This window comes from Lagopus leucura, unplaced genomic scaffold (assembly GCF_019238085.1).
Source record: "Lagopus leucura isolate 7727_CA_CO unplaced genomic scaffold, USGS_WTPT01 Super-Scaffold_100021, whole genome shotgun sequence".
In the NCBI taxonomy this organism is placed as follows: domain Eukaryota; kingdom Metazoa; phylum Chordata; class Aves; order Galliformes; family Phasianidae; genus Lagopus; species Lagopus leucura.
This window is the reverse complement of record NW_024962274.1, coordinates 8,593,204-8,611,502: the sequence shown is the minus strand read 5'-3', so window position 1 is coordinate 8,611,502 and position 18,299 is coordinate 8,593,204.

The following is an 18,299-nucleotide window of genomic DNA, read 5'->3' as shown; positions in this document are numbered from 1 at the left end:
AAGAACCTGAAACCTACACATTTAAATGTGGCATTTCAATGTAATATCCACAAATACAGTCTTACAAATGGTAGTGAACTAAAGTTAATAATAGTAATAACAATAATAAATAATGATTTTTTTAAATGCAACTATAACAAGGAATCTTATTTGTAAGACAGTTTATTCTTCACATATCATTTTAGATTAGAGGTGAAAATTTCAGAGATTTCAGAGAGGCAGAAATATTCTAAATTATATTTTAATTCCTTTCATTAAGCAGGAGAGTGTCATAGTTCTTCTCAGAACAGTTTTGAAACGTTAGAGGTTAATCAAAAGAAGTCTTTTCTGCTGCTCTCCTACCTACAAAATATACGATAATAAAGAAACAAAAGTTGAAATGAAAGTCTTGCTTGAGAATTACTAAATTGTTTCATAATGAAATATGGAAAATTCAGTTATTTTTGAACCTCTACACTCCCGCCCTCAACTCAAGCCATCTCTCTCCTATATTGCAATATATGATCAAGGTTTTCATGCCATAGTCAATTCTTCCGAAGTTGTTATCACAATTATTTTAAGGATAGGGAAATAGAGGTACTAAAAGATGATATTATTTCACTGAAAACTATTATTGAATTAAATAAATGCTTATCAAATCACCCCATAGGATTAAATGAAATCAAGAGAAGTCTTTCACACCATTTAATTTTAAATTCCTAGAAAACTTTTTTTGTTTCTGCCAAGAGCCAAAACACCTCAGTATATAATATACCCTAGATAGAATTGTATTGTGAACCCCAAATTTATCACATCATCATCCTACCATCCCACAGAATGTGAAAAATGTTTTCTAAAGGTTGGACCTAAATGAGGCGAAGGAGAGGTAAGGTGATTTCTTTTTGCAGATGTTAGTTCTTCAGTCTTTCTTCAGTCATTCATAGCTATGTTATTTCTCCATTTATCTTGTATCAGTAAAATTACTGGTTGAATTTGAGCAGCAATCAGAGGAGAGAGGTACCTTTTTGATAAGCTATTTATAAGCTATTATCAAGTTACGCTTGAGGTGCACTCATTCAATTCATTTGTCTTTCCTCAAGTGCAATGTAGCCTGCTCGTATAAATGCTACTGCAGATATCATGACTCCTATGAATAGTGACTTGTGATTATTAGGCAGTAACTTTCTTGATAAAAGTAACCAATTTTCTTAAGAAAGCCATTCATAAAGTGTAGAAATTGTAATGTGGCATATATGTAAGTTAGCTTAGTAAAAGTCTGAGGGCTTTTTTAGGCCTTATCTAAACTTGTAGAGCACTTATGTCAGGGTTACTGAAAAATTTGATGGGCACACAATGAGAGCAATTTTATAAGCACTCTACTTATAAAATCACTGCACTTCTATGGATTAGCACCTGAGCCATTTCAAAGAGTTATTAACTATTTTTTTTTGTCCCTTTCTTAATACTCCTAACGCTGTGTAGTTAATATATTTTATCTTTGTTGGTTAAATGAAATACCACCTCTAGCCTATGTCTGATGGCTCTTCCTGACTGCACACAAGAGCTGACCTGGGATATGTGCTACTTGCTACTGTGATGACTTGTTGTTGAAAATTGAATATTTTCCCAATATTCAATATTCTATAAACATGTTTGTTTACGTTACTGAGCCACTGATAGGAAATTAGATCTATAGTCTTTCTTGTATTTTATGAGTATGAGAATATATACTTGTAGTACAAGACCACACTACATGATGGTACTTTGTTCTATGGCTGTCTTTGTAACATTTAGACAGCATGGTCCAAGATTAAATTTAGATTCTGATCATACTGCATTTGAGGGTCTGCACAGAGGAGAACAATTTGAAGAAGAACTTGAACAAGGGACACTGAACATCTCTGAGGCTGGGGGACATTGCTGCCCAGAAAAGCTGGTTTTCACTGCATTGTGCCTCCTGAATGTGTAAAATGACTAGAACAGGAAGTGGCAAATCTGTCTGTTTATTGCCAACAGAGTGTAAACCATTAAAAGTACTAGTTTAGTTTTTACTAGAAATTACAGTCTGCTCAGTATTCTCAGAAAAAGATGGTGTTTTTTGAGAGTAACTTCCAGTAAGTATAGAAATTAAAGGGGGCACCTTTACAATATATAACCTACAGTTCAATCATATACCTTCATTATTTCCCTAGTATTTAGAATTTTAATCCTTCTCATAGTTGTTTGTTTGTTTGTTTGTTTTAAAGAGTGTGTTAGCACTGCAAGGCATTCCTACTCATTTATTGATTTATTATGTATACTATGAATGACTTCTGACTACCAAATAATGAAGGAGAATGTATTGTAACTATATACAAATATTTAGGGAAGGAGTCAAAACTACATTGCTTTATGGTGAGAAACCCTTTTTCTTCTAAAATCAGTGTCACCTTAAAAAGCTCCTCGTGTGCTCTGTGGAATGGATTATTAGAACTGACAGAGAACTTAGCTTTTCAAGGCTATTATATTTCTTATAATTATTTCTTCTGAATTTCTGCATGCAGTGTGGCTTCTGCTGGAAACCTGTTTGCCCTGTTAGTCTGACAGCAATTTAAAAAAGTAAGTTGCTGCCTTCAGTATTGAATTGTCCAAACAAAACTGCTGTTAGACGTTTAAACAAGATACCTGATGTGATTTCTTTTATCCTTTTATTTTGGGAGCAGAAGAGGTTGGCAGATATCTTAATTTGGCTTTCCATTAGCATTGAGTTTTAACAGATGTGCTTAAACTTTAATCAAATTGAAAACCTAATCTTCCTGTCTATGCGTAAGTGTTTTTCATGGTCGTTACCAAGGTTTTCACCATTTGGGAAGAGAGGTTTTCTTGTTGTACTTTTAAAATTTTATTTGTTTGTTTGTTTTCGGAAAAGAAAACCTATGGAGGAAAAAAAATAATTTCCAGTGGGCTACCAGTGTTATATTTTTCCTGTTCACTTTATAATTCAGCATTTATCTTTTACAAGAGATGCTGTGGGTTTTAGTAAGCACAAATTGCTTTCTCTGGGGTTTTCTATTAAAAATATGGAATGGGAGTAGCATAAAAACAGAGTGTATGTTTTATCAATTACACGTGGTTTTTTTCTTTTCTAAAGAGAGCTGTAATAGCCCCTGGTCTCATGGGGCAATGATACATTTTCCATATGTTGTATGTATATGTACGTTACGTATACACATAAACGTATGTTTTTTTCTTTTTGCCTTGGGTTATAATCACATCAGATGTCCAGATCTTAGGCTGAGGACATTCTCTAAGGAAAAGGCAGGATGCCACAGGAGCTGTTTCAGTAGGTGGTACTCTTCCTTTTGAGTCAGAGCTGAACTAATGCCTTGGCAAGTTGTTCTGGAAGGAAATATGTTAATGGGAAAAAAAATTTAAATCTATCAGTAGGGAAATTAACCATGTTGTCATAACCTGAATACATGTCAGTAATATCAAAAGATAGATTTCATCTTGGATAAACCCCTACTTTTAAAGAGTTTCTTAATTCTATATGATTGGAGAAACTGCACTGTTCTTTTTCAAATGAGGTGCCAAAAGGAATTAAAAGTTTACAACCAGGTAAAAATTGAAATGAACTTTTTTTGTATTTGGATTGGAGTTTGGACTTTCAAAAACCATTTAAAAAAAAAGAAAAAAAGAAAAAAAGGGAGCAGATGCCCAGTTGCAGGAGTTGCCATGCTGGTTATAGAGCAGAGCAGATCAGATGAGCTTCTCGGAGCACAGAAGCTAACTTTCCTTCACTCTGATTCCAAACGCTGTCTGTATCGTGCAATTATTTCCACATAGGATGTCCTCATTTCCTTAAAGAAAATGAGAAACTGATCACCAGTAACTGTGAAGAATGAGTTTTGTACAGCTGTCAGTGAGATGGTTTTTCCTGTCCTTGCAAATGCAAACACCTGCATAGTGACCTATGCATTCACAGTGCACAAGAGCTGGCAATCAAAATGCTGGCCTTGCAAAAACTCTCCAGCCTTTTCACCTTGAAGAAACATACCCAATAAAGAAAGTCAGATAATTGTTACACTATCTGGGATCAGACAAGCTCTATTGAAAAATAGATGAAAACTATGGGAGCGTATGTTGAAATATTTTCATTACCTGGGTATACACACTTTTTAGAACTAGTCTTGAAGAGGAGGCATGAAGTATTTAAAGTGTAATCCATGAATATATTGTATGTATTTTTGTTCAGTTTTAACTATATCTAGTTACATTTCCTCTAGAGAGAAAATAATATTAATAAATGAATAAGTAAGAAGATTTTTCCCTGAGGCTGAAAAATGCAACATTTGCATATTTACCACAACTTCTTCCAGTAATAATAATAATTATTTACTAGTTTGATGTCCCAAGTTTCATAGGATTTACGTTTAGACCTTGTACAGAAGTCATGCGGTTTAGTTGCTCAGATAATACTGAGGGGCCTAGAGAATCTCTCTTATGAAGAAAGGCTGAGAGATCTGGGACTGCTCAGTCTGGAGAACTGAAAACTTGGGGGAATCTTATCAACGCTTATAAATATCTAATGGGCAGTAGTCAAGTGGATGGGACCAGGCTTTTTTCAGCAGTGCCTAGTGACAAAAGGCAATGGGCACAAACTGGAACATGGGAAGTTCCGTACAAACATAAGGAAAAATTTGACAACTTTGAGGGTGGCAGAAAATTGGAACAGGCTGCCCAGAGATGTTGTGGAGTCTCCTTCTCTAGAAGTACTCAAAAACCATCTGGACTCGTTCCTGTATATCCTAGGAAACCTGCTTTAGCAGGGGGATTGGACTAGATGATGGTCCCTTCCTGCCCCTGCAATTCTGTGACGCCTTGATGATGAGTGAAGAGGGCAACCACAGAGAATGACCTGACAGAGTAACTGTTAATGACTGTATTTCCTTTGAAAACAAGCATGCTGATCAAATGATGTGTTTAGTTTCATGTATCAGACATTAAATTTTATTTTAATTTCAGGTCATTCTTGATAGAGTGATCAAGTTCCTCATGGTATAAGTTGGCAGCGCTTCATAAAAGTCAGTGCCTTGAAGTCAATGGATCTTTCCATCATATATGTGAATTTTGCCTTATGCCTAGCATGTGACACACCCTTGAAAGAAGACATGACATGAAAAGGTAGAAGTATACAGGTAAATAGACTGTCATTGTGTGGATATATAGTATCAAGATGATGAAATTCAGGCCAATCTATATTTCTGTACCTGAAAGAGAATAAGTCAGGCTCTTTAACAAATGACTGTGCCAATGAAAACTGTATGGTAGAGTCAAAGGATGCCTTCCTGGCTCAAAATCTTACATATGTAATTAACACAAGAAAATGTACAGAAAGCTAAATTTGAAGACAGGCTATAGCCAAATATATTTGTTTTGTTGGTCTTCAAAATTTATCTTGATTTGTCAGAATGCTTTCTGATTTGCTTAGGAGTACAAATTACCTTAAATATAACTGAATATAATTGATGCTATTTCAGTGGATAACTAGAATTGCTTGACTTTGGTGCTAGGTTTCTGTGTCTGGGAGAGGAAGGTGTGGACAATTGTGCTTCTAAAAAGCTCTTTGTAAGCTAGTTGGCATGGATTGTTTGCAAAGAAGTTTACCTGAGTTGATGCTGATGAGTTGAAATGGAGGCACGGATTATGTGTACAATGACAATTATCCACAAACTCAGAGAATAATACTGCTGACCCAAATTATAGGATTTGCTGTTATTTTGTCTAGAGTACATCCTGTATACTGCAGTAGACACAAGCAACTATATGAAATATTATGAAATTGTAGGAATTTCTACTTTGCACTTTTGCCTTGTCTTTAGAAATATTTTCAGCCAGCTTTATGGGCTGTAATGCATCTTGGCTCTTGTTAGTGTTTATTCTGATCATAGGCAAGGGAAGAGACGGTGGATTTGGCATGTCGGCTTTAGATGATAGATGGTGCAGATGCATCAGCCTGGCTTGAAGTGCCTGCTCAGCAGTTCCGTGGTGGATGGAATGGAGAAAGGAAACTCTTTGTGAATACTCTTGTCATGCTGCTGTCTAGTTTCCAAGTGGATCTTAGATATGCCTATGAAAAGTGACAAGGGCTGACAAAGAAGCGTGTAATAGATTTTGTAACTGTAACTATATATTACATTATTTTGACTCCTACCACTGCCCTGCAAGAACTGTTGTCTAATAATATACAGACTGGAATGGTTCACATTACATTAGTAATGGACAAATGTTGCCTTTTTTTTTTTTTTTTTTTTTTTTTCTTAAGCTAGCTCACGCAAATTCTGTGCCTGAAAACTTGTGCAAGGTTTCAATCAATTCTTGTTATGGAATCATAGCCAATCCTAATCCTTCTTTTTAAATAGCTCTATAAATTCTTGGGCTGAGATGGAAACAGTGGTGTGGTGGAGGGTGGGCAGGAAACAGTAAAGTTGCTTAAATTAGCAACTTCTGGACTTTATGGTATTTTTGTGACACTTGATCACAGTGTAGCCAGAAGGTACTGCACAAAACCAGTGGACTTGAATCTCACAAAATAAAGGACTAAGAATCAAGGCTAATTAGCTTTTCTTTGGGGGGGGGGAGAGTGGAACAAAAATACTTTGCAGACACATTTTCCTTCAGGATAGAGCACACTGAAATTTTTACAGCCTGTAAACTAGTAAAAATAGCTGCACACAAGGCCATCAATGTAAGTCTTGCTGAGCGGGAGTGTTAAAGTTTGTTTCCTTCAGTCAGAAGTGGATTGAAGTTATTTATTTGCTAACATTAGAGAGAAAATAGATTCATCTGTGTCTCTTTTCAGCTAGCTTGGTACTACAAGGTTCATCTGGGTTGCGTGTAGGACCAAGTATCATCTTAGGACGTCCTAAGACAACATCTGAGCTGTATCACTTCAGTTGGTATCAAATTTATTTGAACTTTCCCAGGTTAGCTGACAATAACTTCCAAGGAGGTGATCATTTCTTCCTTACATTGACTTCATTTTTGAGAATTATTTTATTTCTTGCTCAGCCTATATCACCTTGTGGAAACTCCTAATGCTTAGGTCTCACTTGCATATGGACCATTGATTATGTTACTTTTTGTTTTCTTTCTTTTTCCTTGACTCCTTCTAATTTCCCTTTATGCAGTAGTAAAAGTCAAAATAATTTTGACATTTTTGTCTGCATTTCATACCTTCCCTTGAAAGAATACCTAAGGCAAGAAGGCATATTAATCTTATTAGTAGATTTGTTGCGAATTTATGTGCAGTTTGCTATAAAATCATCTTAAACCACAGTACCTGGGTATCTCTTCCACTGAAAAGGACCCTGGGCAGAGAAAAGCTTGCTCCTTTGTGAGATTCTGTGCTATTATTGCCACATGTTCTTATTTCTTTTCTAAATTTATATAGTTGATTTTGATACATAGTGTACATTGCAAAGAATCTGATTTTAATGCGTTTGTTACATAAGAAATTCTGATCTGGAATCTATTATAATTAACAAGTTGTAGGTGACTCCCAGACATTCTGGAAACAAAGGGGCCAATGGATTAAAACCTATTTGGTGATGTGTGTTTTGAAATGCTGTATCTACACTAAATGGTCTTTTCAATGCTTTTATTAAACAAATACTGCTTCAGAAAGTAAAGTTCTCATCTGCTTCCTGCTGAGCAGGTTTAAAAAACATTTTTCTCCTCTTCTCTGAAGTCTTACTGTGCAAACTACATGGTTCTCCCCACTGTGATCTGTTTTGCAAAAATAGCCTATTAATTGAGAATGTTTTTCAGTATTGCCAAAAGGTCACTACTATCAATTATGGAGAATATTTGTAAAGAAGAAATCTTGCTTATAATGCAATATATCCTGAATTGTCTAATTTGTGTGCTGTAATAAGGCCAAGCCCACTTATTGATTAATCAATCTTTGTTGTCTGTTTGCTGATTATATCAGGAAGACTCTTAATGGAATGGGATATCATACAAAGTGTTTGCTCTGGGTAATGTATTACAAAACTATTTATTGCTAATATTACAGTGAATTTATTTAACCTGTGGTGAAGCAAGAGATTATTTTTCCAGGGCAGACCATTTTGATTTGTAATGGTAAGCTGGAAACTGAAAACTGAACCATATTTGGATTTGAATTGTGAACAGTGACACGACTAAGGCCACCAACAGAGATATTTTTTTTTTTCTGTTTTGATCCTGATTGTGAATCACTATTTGAAAAGTGTTAATGCTTTGCAATTAATACTGTACTGTGAATTGATTGTGTGCTTCAAAAGTTATTATGTTGGTGTATGACATTTGAGGTGGATGCTGGTGGCTTGGCAGTAGAGAATGAACCTTCCCACCAATATCTCATTACATTTTGTTGCTGTGTGACAGATTCTGGAGAAGAGGAGGCTCAGGGGAGACCTCATTGCACTTTACAACTTCCTGAAGGGGGGTTGTGATGAAAAAGGGTCTGGCCTCTTCTCCCAGGCAAATAGTAGAACCCAAGGAAATGGCTAGAAGTTGTACCAAAGGAGGTTTAGGTTGGACATTAGGAGAAACTTTTTCTCTCAGAGGGTGGTCAGGCACTGGAATGGCTGCCCAGGGAGGTGGTGGAGTTGCCATCCCTGGCAGTGTTCAAGAGGCACCTGAATGAGGAGCTACGAGATATGGTTTAGTAGCTTGTAGTACTGGGAATGGGAGGGTTGGACTGGATGATCTTACAGGTTGTTTCCAACCTTGCAATTCTATGAGTCTATGATTCTATGGCAGCAGAGGGGCAGTCTGATGAAATGGTGCCTGACCTGGAAGTATGTATGAAGCTAAGGTGTGCTATTGAATTTCTCTGTGTGGAAAAAATGGTACCTGCTGACAATTCAGTGATGCCTGATGAACATTTATGGAGACCAAACAGTGGATGTGCGCACAGTGAGGCAGTGAGTGGTGTGTTTCAGCAGTGATGGCAGCAACAGTGATTCATGTCCACTGGTGCAGGCTCTTGCTCATTGCTGATGAAAGTGCATAGCTAATGGCGGTAGATGTTGCAAACTGGCATTTTATAGCTGAAAATTCTGTGTTACGTAGTGTTATTGGGCTCTTTGTATCCATTGTTGTTTCCATGGAAATAAATGGAAGTCATTATTTTTGGAGCAACCTACATGTAGTGCATGAATATAGTTGAGTGAAATAAAACTAAGTGCCAAAAAAATTGGTTTGGGATAAACTCAAAATGTTTTTCAGACTATGTTTAAAGATCTAATATTTGGCTACTTATTTGAATTATTAGAATGAAACATGGCATATTAGACTGAGCATAGTATAATTAATTCATCTTCATATGTTTCATATATTCAGAGTTTTTATCTTGTACCAAATCATAACGTGAATTGTGGGGCGCAGAGTAGTGACAAGAGTTACACACATAGATGATTTGTAAGTTATGGTGTAATTATCATTATCTCTCTTGGCATGAATGCATCGTTTGCACTTAATAATTTGCCTTATTTTGCTCTGACTGATTCATTTGTGTTCTTCTGTACTGTAGTTGATGTAAATGAGTCACATTAAACTGCCCCCCTGCTCACTTTGTGCATATTTAAGGATTTAAATTGTCTCAGAAATCCATTATCACTCTAAGACAGAAAGATGAGAAAAATGTGTGAAAAACCCATAAACAGGTAGAATTAGAAGTTCTCTATAAAATAAGTTTTGACAAGTGTGAAATATCTTAGATTTAAGTGGGAATTTTTGTTCAGATCCAAATAAAATAATGCTGCATTTTCAATTTAGGAGAATGAACTACTGATGATGATGTTCAGTATTAGTATATCAAAGCAATAATATTTTTCAAAGCTTGAGATTTTTCCAATTGATGAATACTTGATAATCATAGCATCTGCTGTTAGAATACTCAATAGGACCAGAAAATCAAAGAGAGACGTGCAAAAACACAGAAATCATTTTCCATTTATCCTTGCTTCAGTATTTAACATACTGAAGTTTAAGTGCCTTTTTTTTTTGTTGTTGTTGTATAAAATGCTTATAATGTGATTTGGCAGATCTCACCATGAGTAGTAAAATTGAAAGAATAAAAATGGACCCACATTATGCAAGTATTTATGCCCACAGCTCCATTTGTATTACTTGCGCACTTTAAAATTTAACATTATCTACTTGTACAAAGGGTGCTTGAAAGTTAAGAACTTCAAAAGTAAGACGCTTTCTATAAAACAGCAGTGCCATGTATAAAAAGAAATGCCAGGCTCAACATCAGCAACGTACCATGTCTGCAGTGCTTTCAAATTACAAAACAATGTTTTCTCCAGAGGGGTACTTAAAGTCACAGGTTCAGTTAATGCATCCATTGAGAATGAGAAAGTAACAGTTCTCTCTAAAAAATGTAATATGTATATTGATTCCTAGTGCATTCTGGAATGTGCATTCAGCTTTTTCTGGCTCTGGAAACATAATGTTCAACACATGGCCACCTGCAGTTTGTTTCATCACAGTAAAATTTTTGCACCTTTCCCCAAGGAAAAATTGAGATATCATAGATGCTTTCTGGTTTACACGTGCTATGTAGATTATACCTTAAATATGTGACATGCAACCTAAATTCAGACAGATTGTTGGCACTGATACTGGCAACTTGAAAGATATTATATCACAAATTGTAAACTCATTTATGTGGTCATCACAGTTTTTGGAAATACAGACTATTTGTTTTGCAGCATTTAGGGTGCATCACTGAATCAGTGCCAGCCAAAGGAAAAAAAAAAAAAAAAAAAAAGGAAAAACAATTTCTAAGTACTTACCCTGTTAGGGAATGTTGCAATGCTGTCTGATTCCTTAATCCTAGGGAAACTGAAATGGCGTGAGCATTGTATAGTTCTGTATCACTATTGTTAAATCCAAGACAAAACATAAGCAACTCCATAGAGGAAAGAAATACTCTCATCAGTGAGTTTTTAACAGTAAAGAATCAAAAAGCGAAGTGGAATAGTATCACCAAAATGCCCCATTGTGTGTTATTACCGTAAGACTCCTCCAGTGTTTAAGTGGGGACATAAAATATACACATGTAATACAATGCTTAGCCTTTTTATAAACAGCTCTCCAAAACACTCTTTACGAATAATGACATGTGACTTCCATAGCCAAAGTGCTATAAAAGTCAGTTTCTTAAACATTACTAAAACATGAAAAAATGATGCTTTTTATGACATGTGTAAAACAGTCCTCACAATTCCTTCAAGCAAAGAATTGCAATTTCTTTGAAGCTGTTGTTCACATTATCTTAAAAAGAAATAGAACCCATTGCCATAGTATATTTACTTGTGTATAATGATTAGTGTGACATTTTCCTAGCTTTATTGCAACTGTTATACCATGCACAGTTCCGTTATTCCTTTGTGTCTTACTGCACTAACAAGAGTGCTTTGTTCCATGAGGGCCTCTAAGACTATCAGCAGTTAAATGCAACTCCTTGAATCTAGTGACTATAGAGGCAAAGGATGCTGACTTAAAACAACTTGCTGAAATGGATCTCTCTCTGTTTATGTGTGCATATGGAAGACTGTACATACAGCCTGGTATTACCCTGGTAAAGGAAGTTGGTCACTTAAAAAAAGTTCTTCAATAAAGAATATCATGCTCAGGCAGTCAGGTTCTCCTCTTTTGGAGTTTCTTGCAAGCCTATGGAGGGGCAGTCAGCCTGTTGTCTTTAATGAATGCCAGTGTATGGGGGAGGAATTCAGACTCATCTATGGACTCTTGCATATGAACATAAACTGAGAGACAGCTATACGGTAATCAGCTATGGATTCTCTAATATATCTTGTATATACTTTACTTTTACTCTTTGTACTCTTTACTGTGAGGTAAGTGTAAGAGTGCTGAGAACATGTTCTGTGAGCTCTGCCTTTTGGCTATTATGATAATGTGATTGATTTATTTATATAGTATCAAGTGGATGATCTTGATACTAAAGAAGTCATGTACACATGGTTGCGTTTCAGAGGTTCTTTTGCACTTCTGTTTAGATAGCAAGATACCACTGTACAATATGTGAGGATGACATATATTGTGCTGTATAGGTGGATGACTACTAGTAATATACATTCACCAGTATCCTACTGTAAAAATGAGAATGAACTTAAATAATTCTACTGATAGTGCCCAATCGAGAGTGCAGTGACAAGAACAGAGATAACCCTCTATGCAGAGGAAGGGCACTTTTATATGGAAAGAGGTCCACAAGATTCTGAAAAGATCTTACTGGAGATTTCTACCCATCTTGCACCACCTGTCTTGATGAGGCTCACTTATGCTGTGAAAGGAGGACTTCCCCTCACTTTAGCATCACTATCCCAACTATATTCAGGAAGACAGTTGCAGGCTGGGCTCCTAACTTACCATGATGTTTTAAGTCTATAAGTTCCTGAAGTATACTTTGTCAGTGTTAAAGCTTGTGGCACAAGCCTATATAAGAAGGGAGCTTTGTTTAATATTTTTGTTTCTCTTTAGATAAGCATGTTAACTATAAAAGCTGGAGCCAGATAACGTAATTTAACACAAAGTAATTTAACATCCTTCAAATACACGGGGAGATAATTTACTACTCATTTGGTTAATGTGTATGTAGGCAGAAGAAATACACTAATTTCATCATAATAGTATTGTAAAGATACTATAAAGACAGTAAAAAAAGAATAAATAAACAGGGTATTTTTCTTATTCCTTACCGTCCTAAAAGGTTGCATAGTGTGGCAATGCAAAGGAAAAGAAAGCTTCTGTGGGGAAGAGCAAGATGGCTGTTTTATGTAAACATCATATTGGAACAAATTACAGTGAAGTTATAATATCTAGAAAGTCAAGAGAAGAAAAGGAGCATCTTTTATTTTCAGACTTCAGATTCACGATGCAGGGCAATGCTTGTAAAACAGTGAAATATTAATCAGTAAGTAATTCATAAAAAGGTGGAACCATTTTTAAAACGTGTTTGACAATCACTATGCTACATGGTCTCCAGAACAGTATCTCTATCTCTACAGATACAGAATGTGTTTCTGTATACTGTTGAGGAGCTTATAAAGTGGAGTCTCCTGAGACCCGACTGTTGCTCATCTTGGTTTTTTGTGTGTGCTGCTGAAGAATCTTCTATAAAGTATTCATGGAGAGAGAGGGCATGAGATGAAATCTGTTTTGACCCAATATGATAATTCCTTCATTTTTTAGAAGAGTTAATTAAAGCTAAATGACACAAGAGATTATTGGCATCATAGTTAAATTTGACAGCTTTTGATACGACAAGCTCAGGCTGTTGTCTTTTTTTTTTTTTTTTTTTTTCTGATTTTAGTTCATCCTGATATAGCCTAGTAAAGAAAGTTGTAAGTTAGATCTGAACAAACAGTAGTAATAGATTTATTGATTTGCTTTGTCAATACCTTTGGACAACTCCTGAAAGAACTCTAATTATCTTAGAAAACAAAGTCTTTGCAAATAGCAATTGCATGATTGATTAGTTGCCACTCTACCTTGTGGTCTGAAACACGTTGCTAAGAACTCTAATTCAGAAGTTCAGCCATTTGAAAGAGGCTTTTGAGCATGGATTTTTGTTACAGAAGAGCTCCTAAAGCTCCAGAAATTTCCAGAAGCTGAAGATTTTTAGAATTTCCTCGTTGCTGTATAGAGAAATTAATTTCAGAAGGCTGCATTAATGAAGAGTTACTTAGTGATTGACCTGGTACAGCCAAACACAAGCTTCCTACAGGACTTTGAAGAAGATAATTTTTTCTACACTATACATATTTTCTGTAGCACCTGTGCAAAAGAAAACCACTGTTTTTGAAAAAAAAATAGAGTAACTATTCCTCACCAATCATTTGGTGATTGGGCAAGGTGAAAGCACATTTCAGAACCATGCTTAGGGGAGTATCTGCAACACTGTCTTATTGAATGAAGACTAACGGGACAGAAAATCTAATTACTAGGATTCCATAGAGGTGATCAGGCATAGAGAGGGAAACTTATATGTCTTTCTTTATGAAAGCATGTGTTCCAGATACTTGAGGAATTACAACGGCCCAACCAAATAAAATACAACTGCACTTATGATAGTTTTTAGAACTGCAAGAATAGGAATGTTTATACACAGTGCAGTGCTTTTCTGATGAGCCCATTAACTTTTTGTCTCTAATAAGAAAAGGAAAGACTCAACACTGCCTGCAAAACTTTTTCCCAGAACCTAAATAGGTTGGAAGATAAGGACAGAAATTGGACTTTAACTGGAGATATCATTGAGATGATAGAAGGATGTATGAAGACATTGATAACATAGAAAAGTTGCACTTGCAGATGGTCTTGCCATTAATGAATCGGTTTTTGTACTGCTGATATGAAACCAGAAAACAGACAGTGAAGCAGAATTATTAAATAATTATGGGTGATAGAACTTTTTTTTTCCTCATATTTTGAGAAATAGTTGAGTTCTACCTGGAATAAAGAGCACAGGAGTAATAGTGTCTTGTTAATCCAATGAAATATCAGCTACCCTATAAATAGATTTATTTGCTAATTTAAAATGTTTGCACTGCCTCGGTAGGAGCTAAAATGGAAAATAAAATAATTGCTTAGTCAGAATCCCCCTCTCAATGCAAAAGCTACTGTTTTATGTCTGTCAAAATATGACAGAAGAAGCCAACCTCTTTTCATAAATAGAGAACATAGGAAGTGTGCTGTTGCAGAGATTCTTCATTATCAATCTTTTGGAGGAAATTTGTACACTTCTCTCCTATTTTGCAAGAGAGAGACATATCATCCCACAACGAAGTATTCCAAAGTGTGTCACTCTCAAATGTTTTTGTTATCTACTCCATTTTGTACAGGAAAGAAGAACATCTCTGGAGGGTAGGGTGTTCCCAGTTAAGAAAAGGAGATAAAACCTGTGTTATAATCCTCAGAGCAGTGCCAAAATATTTGTGGTGAGCCCCTTGAAATGAAGTGCTGGTAAACCATAGAATCATAGATCCTTTTGAAAATGCTCTAATAGAATCATGTGGTTATTAATTGTAGCCATAGCAGTTTTGTGCATAACGCAGAAATCCCATCCCCCTTCTTTGATGTTATTCACTTTATATAATCAATACACGTCAAGCGGAGTTTTATGGATACTGTATTTTACAGAAAGCAATAGGACTTTTTTTTTTTTAACCATAAAATAAAAGCTTCATGTGTGAAGGAGGAGTATACTTAACTGATAAAGTAGGAGTTTCACTTGTTATATTCCTATAAAATCCTTCTTAATTAAAAAGTGTGATCAACATAGCTAACAGCTATAAAAGGGACATCTGTGCCCTATGCATTTCATCTCTATGCCTGAGAGCTCTCCAAACCTCCTTCCTTCTTAGATCAATAGTAAAAAAGTATAAATTATTATCTCTATTCTACTTATGATAAACAAAATTGTGGGGCTGGACTGGCATGAGTGCTGGTGCAAGGAGGGGAAATAAGAGCAGGGGCCTTAATAAAACCATCTTAAGAAAGAAGAGTTACTGATTATGGATATACTAGACATTTATTTCTTTATTTTTGATAGATGCAAACCACTGCTTTTTTTTTTTTTTTTTTTTTAATGTAAAATCTGGTTTTAGAAAACAGCAAATGTGTAAACTGTGAAATTTTTTAGCAATCTGAAATCTGGTTTTGACTCCATAGCTTGGTCTCAGCACTACTCCTATCAGTGGTGCAATAAACTCAGCTGCATGTAATCTATTTACAAACAGCAGCTTTGCAGTCCTTGATTTGTGTGTCCTTTTAATTTTTCCATCCATGTTGTGTTTCCCTCTGATGCACCACACCGCGTGATTAACCTCCAGCAGTTTATCAGCCCAAGATCCATGGCTGTGGCAGTGCAGGGAACTGTGCTGGTGTAACTGTAGTGCAAGCCAGGCCTGAGGACCAGGGGCTGGGTCTCTGCCCTCTAAGTTCAAAACTGTTTCGTCCTCACAAAAGCTAGGAATTTGCTTAAATCCTGAGAATAAACCTTAAATGCTCAGTAATGGCAATCCCAGCCTGTTATCAAATATAGATGGGTAAACTGACCCCCAGACGGGCTGGGGAGGCTGGGTTCTCCAGATGGTTCTGGAACTTTCCCCCAAGCGCCCCTTGCACCCTTAGGGAGCAGCTGCTGGAGGAACCCACAGGTGCAGTGCAGTGCAGTGATCCCGGCAGGCACTCCCTGACACCTGAATCCAGGTGCGGCTGTTCTGGGCACCAGAACCTGGTGTAGCCTTTCCTTGGGAAGGTCAGTCCGACACGATCTTTGCTGTTTTTAGAATTTGTTGCATTGTTTTTTTCTTTGAGGGTCACTTTGTGCTTTTGAGCAATGTGGAGCGCTATGCAGTGGCTTTCCTTCTGCGGTCTTTGTCAAGGAGTGGTGTGAGAACAGTGCTTTGAGTGTAATGTAGAAGCAGTCATTTTAAAACCTTCCAGGTTTAACATCTTTTATTATGTGGGGATAGAAAAAGGCACTGGTGCAATAGACCTGAGCAAAGTGCTCATGTTGGCCTTGTGCTGCTCATGAAGGGCAGGTCAGCCTTCAGGTGCTAAGGGCTGCCCCAGCTGCCCAGCCTGCCTGCTTCAGGCTGGGCAGGGGGCAGCTGGACCAGATGAGTCAAACATGGACATCTTGGAAGCATGTGCAGAGGAGAAAGAATAACACCGACCACCCCAGCATGCTGGTAAGGAAAGAAAACACCAGAAGGCTGTTGAAATATTCACAGAGGATTAGCACAAAGTTACTAAGTTTAGCACAGGTGTTTCTGTAGCTGTAATACATTAGGAAAATTTACAATATTCAGTGACTCACACTTTCTCTCATGTAATATGGTACTTTATTTTATTGGGCCAGAGCACAAAGTGAGGAGGAACGCGTGCTGCTGTTTTGCTGTTTTGGTTTCCTGCAATGTTTAAACTTTGTGAGCTTTTGTTTAATCTAAGTGTGGTGTTTTGTGGGTTTTTTTTCCCCTCTCCATGAATACACTAAAAGAAAACGTGTGAATACATAATGCTTGCAAGGAAACATGTTTCACCAGAGACATCTAGAAATGTTTATTGTTTTCCTATGTGGAATTGCATACTATAAGCTACTATCACTAGCAAAATTGTGGACCTAGATCTCAATAGATCTGCAATATCTCTTTCCTTTTGGTGATGCTCAATTCTGTAAGGGAATCTGAAAAGTGGTAGAAATTGTTGTTGAATGTAGTTGTGTGCCCTGTCTTTCATGTCTCCCTAGGTTTGTCAATCAAGTGGTAATTATTATAGCTTGGAAAATATTCTGGGGTTTTAAATATGCAGCTGAACTGCACTTGTATTAACTAAGTCTTTAAATAAGTTTTATTCCTTTTTTAAGATTGAATTCTGTTCCATGGAAAGCTGAGGAGGTACTAGACATGGCAGTGCATAGGCACTGTGGGATGGACTTGAGCATTTCAAACTACAGTATGGGTAACCCATATAGCTTCTCCACATTTTCCCCAGTCAGCCTGTCAGGAAGAGGATAGATCTTGAACAGGCTAGTTGTGTTTTCATTACTGCAGAGTGGAAGAAAGGAGAAATGTTAAAAATTCAAGAAGAGAACTGTTTCTTCTAGAGGAATGAAAACTGCATTTCTGTGAAGGATTGTGTACCAAGAACCTGAGATCAGGCTTTCAAAAGACTTTGGCTTTACATTGGATGACAAGGTTTTCAAACCGGATCTGTACACTGTGTATTGCAATTTCTTTTAAAATGTTATCAGAAATGTCTGTTGCAACATTCTATAAGGTTCCATATGTTCCATACCAGTCCCACTGTAGAGGAATAGCTAAAAATGATCCTTTAGGCTGCTAATGAATTCAGTATTGATATTAAATGAGTATATATAGCTTGTTTCTTATTATAAGAATATCAGTAAAACATTAAAGAATAAAAACTGAATGCTATAGAAATTGGTGCAGAAGTTTGATCATCTTGATGCTTTAAAGGGATACATATTCTTACCCTTTAGTAAAATTAATATTTAATTTCTACAAAGGAAATGGTGTGTTTTTCTGATAAGTTCCCAAAAGGATACAGGATGGTACTGCAGGTATTCTCTGCTGCATGAGGTTGCTGCTGTGTAAGGGAATGAAAAAGAGATTAAAAGAGATCAGAAGTAAGGAACCAGCTTGTCACTTTGTCTTCCAGTGGGGTACTGAGGGCTGACATTTAAGAGAAAAAATCAACTAGCACTGCTATAACTTCTCAACTGAACAATTTGATCT